Here is a 3,792-nt window from a genome sequence, read left to right as displayed (position 1 = left end):
CTTTTTTCACAATTTCTGTCTCTAAGAACACTTAGGAACGCAGCTCAAGCTAGGAGAGCATGAAGGATGCTTGAAGTCCCTTAAATATTTGGATGTCTGATCTCCGACAGCTGATTTGTATTCCAGCAGAAACCACCGTTTTGTACGCAGGGGGTGATATTTTGTTTACAACTAGTCAGATACAAGGAGGATGATATTATTTAGTGCAGTTCAAGTCAGGTGAAAGGATCTAGCTCAAGTAGTTTTCTAGATAATTGAATTTTAAAAAGGGGGCTTCACAAAAACGGTGCTAGAAAAACATTTAAAACAGCCCTGGTGTTTTCCCTTCAAATACTTATCTGAGAGCAATAGTGGCATGATGTTTTTCATGATTCCTATTAAGAGTGTATTTTTGCCCTCAGTTTTGTTTTCAAACAAATTTGTGATGGTCGAGTGGGAAGTTGACAAATGAGGTGCTCCTTAAAAGTGATGCAAGCCCCTGTGAGTTTTGTAGTGTGTTGTAGCCACGGGAGTCATAATAACTCATAATAACTGTTTACTTAATTAACAGTTCTAGCATTTGAAAAATGAATTTTACAAGCTTTCCAAAAAACATTGTGTTTAAATTAAAATTACGATTTATTTTTATGTATGTTTTACCTTATTTATGTTTTAAAATAAAGTTGATATTTTTAGTTTGGAAGCCAGCTTTAGGGAAATCCCTACAATTTTTCTCCTGTTCAGTTGCACATCTGCTGTTTTCCGCTTTTTTAAATTTATTACATTCTCAGATGCAAAAATAAACAAATAAATAAATAAAAATTAAATGTTGGTGTAGCTGGTTCTATCCCACTGGGCCAAACAGATTTCCATGAGACTTTGTTTTATGTAGCTAGCACCATCATCTGCTCAATGTTTGAACAATATGTTGATTAGTTACCAAATACCTCTAAAGCAAATTGCAGATTTTAAATTAATTTTACTAATCAGTAAGTGCTATCAAGCATGCTATGGAAATGTACTGACCACTGCACACATCATGTGTGGTGGCTGGCTTGTTCTGAGCAATTTGTCTTGATTGTGCTTTAGAATTGTTCCAGTATTAATGCTTCGTAAACAGCTGTAGTGCTCTATGTGGCGATAGTGTGAAATACTTTAATCTGAACACTGCTAAGTGTGGCTTTTTGTGTTTACAGCTGTATGTCCAGTGCACAGTCAATCTGTGCATTACCACCATGCCCTCTCTGTTGTGCCCAAATCTATGTACCAGCTCCAGGAGTCAGAGCACCCTGGTTGGCAGTGTGTTCACCAGCAGCTACACAGTCAAATCAGGACCTGTGAGCCTTGTGCTCACCACTCCTGCTCCAACCACAACAGCCGTGGCAAACACAACAACCGCAGCAAATACAACAAGTACTAATGTAACAACCGCTACTACAGCCACAGTTACAACTACTCGTACAACCAATACTGCAAGTACATCAGCAACTCCAGCTGTTACAGCTGCAACTACTGCAACCAGTATCACAACCAATACTGCAAGTACATCAGCAACTCCAGCTGTTACAGCTGCAACTACTGCAACCAGTATCACAACCAATACTGCAAGTACATCAGCAACTCCAGCTGTTACAGCTGCAACTACTGCAACCAGTATCACAACCAATACTGCAAGTACATCAGCAACTCCAGCTGTTACAGCTGCAACTACTACAGCTGTCCATAACACCGCAGGAAGTGGTAAGACAATTTATTTTAAACAAGACTTAACCTCTCCTCTGTTTTTAAACATTAATTCACTAACATGTAAAAGACAATATTAATGAAAATAAAAGTCAGTTTTAACCTTTTGGGTTTCCTGCAACAGTGGTTTTGATTTTCAGGAAAGTAATGAGCAGTGGCTTATTTCAGGGCCACTGGCTTATTCATTCCTGGCCAGGTGCCTAAATATAAGCAAATTAAAACATGTAGGTCACACTCAAGTCAAAGATGACAAAAGTGCTTTACAGGCTATGCAAATTATACATTTAATTAAGCGTTGGTCAACTTTTAATATTTCCATCGTTTTAATACATTTAATTAAGAAAATGTAAATGTTCCTGTGTCTGAAGTACTTTGGGTCAACTTCTGTTGTTTAAATGTGCTACAGGCTCTAAATAAAAAAAGTGTGAGAGTCAACATAAAAAGATTTTAAAGTTTTTCAAGTTGCATGTTTGATGTACATTTTTTCATTTCCATAAAACAGTTCAGTGGGCTGCATACTGAACTTGAAGGATAGAAACAAAGTATCGATCCTATCACACTAGTGTCAACCTTACACCGATACAAGTGTTGGAATCAATACTATCAATATTTTTGATTGATCCGCCCCTCTCTACCTTCTTTAAGGAGTCCCAAAGAGATTTGTATCCCTTCCAAGTGTCAAACTGGTGATCTTTCACTTGTTAGGCAAATGTGTAAAATATTACCATATTCAATTATATAATCTTGCTTTTAATGTTTAAATGTTAATAAGTGCACAGTGTTAACTGTAAACTTAACTCACTGACCTCATCTCTCTTCCACTGCAGCTCCATATCAGGCCTCATCTCTGGCAACAGGAGTGATTTTGACAACTTTCAGCATATTTCTTCAGAAAATGCTCCTTTGCTGATCCTGCATCTGGAGTTATCTGTCACATTAGGGAGCACCTCATTCGTTTCCTTTGGACATTTAGAGATAGAATCACACAAATGATTCCAGTGTGTATTTTGAGCTGTTTCAGATTCCCACATTAAAGTGAGATCACACAAAATACTGTCAAAGGGAAAAGAAATAGATTGCATAGAATTTTCTTAATTCCTCTATCCTCTATCTATGTTTTTAGAATAACATAAATATGTTGCTAAGTAGTTATTATTATTAACCATGTTTCTAATAATTTTTCCTTTTTACAGTTCTATTTTATTAATCTATTATAAGGCCTTTCAACTGTGTTTGTTTGCCAATATGAATAAAGCATGAATTATTATTTGATGAAAGCTGTACTGGTATTGGATCGATTTCCTAGCTGTTGTAGGAGATTTGTGAAAAGAAGCCACTTTTTTCCCCTTAATCAATCTCTACTGATGCCAAAGAAAAATAGAAAAAAAATTTTTTTCCAGGAGCACTAATCAAGGTCCTAGGTCTAATAATAAGATCAGTGGTATTAGAAAAATCTCCAGGGTGGTTTTAACAATGAGGCAGAGAACAGCAAGTAGGAGGGTTATACAGGTATTTTAATTGTGAGTATGTAAATATGTCCTCATCCTTGGAGATCAGTATGTGCAATTAAATTATTTAGCTCTAAGGTACACTTACTAGCCATATCTTATTTTATCAACACATGTTGTGGTGTCATATCAGAATCAGTTGTAGAATAATACATATATAAGCCTAAATATCAGTGCAAATAAATACTTATTAAATGCACTAACTGTATACGTTAGTCATTGTAACTGACAAGAAAGTTACTGAGCTTATCTGTTGAATTCAGTATATTGTGCCGTACACGTAATGCCATGGAAGGCGTGCTGCCGTCCATGCATGCTGATGACCCTGCACTTGGCATGACCATAGACGCTTTTAACCAAAGGTATGGTACAGGCCTGGCCCACAGGCCTTAACTGTATTTGTTTTCATTCTGTAGTGCTGACCAATCCCGGTTCAAACTGGGAGGAGACCAACCCGCCCTTCCCAATAGACACACCTCTATGTTCAAGGAACAGCGCTTCACACACACACTGTTGTTAGCGACGTAGCCACTACGGCCAGTTTGATTTTCCACATTTCCAA

At 37.1% G+C, this 3,792-nt stretch overlaps 1 long non-coding RNA gene across 1 annotated transcript; it reads left to right on the top strand.

The window, feature by feature from the left end:
* The first annotated feature begins 1,181 nt into the window (after positions 1 to 1,181).
* LOC146583938 (uncharacterized) lies at positions 1,182 to 2,999 on the top strand. Its single transcript, XR_014893272.1, has 2 exons — positions 1,182 to 1,719; positions 2,550 to 2,999. It is a non-coding gene; the product is annotated as an uncharacterized LOC146583938 (long non-coding RNA).
* The last annotated feature ends 793 nt before the right edge of the window (positions 3,000 to 3,792 follow it).

The sequence above is a fragment of the Mchenga conophoros genome, linkage group LG1 (genome assembly GCF_057382185.1).
Source record: "Mchenga conophoros isolate Kocher_MC1m ecotype Shallow Benthic linkage group LG1, M_conophoros_male_GT1.1, whole genome shotgun sequence".
In the NCBI taxonomy this organism is placed as follows: domain Eukaryota; kingdom Metazoa; phylum Chordata; class Actinopteri; order Cichliformes; family Cichlidae; genus Mchenga; species Mchenga conophoros.
This window is presented reverse-complemented; position numbering and strand designations above follow the sequence as displayed.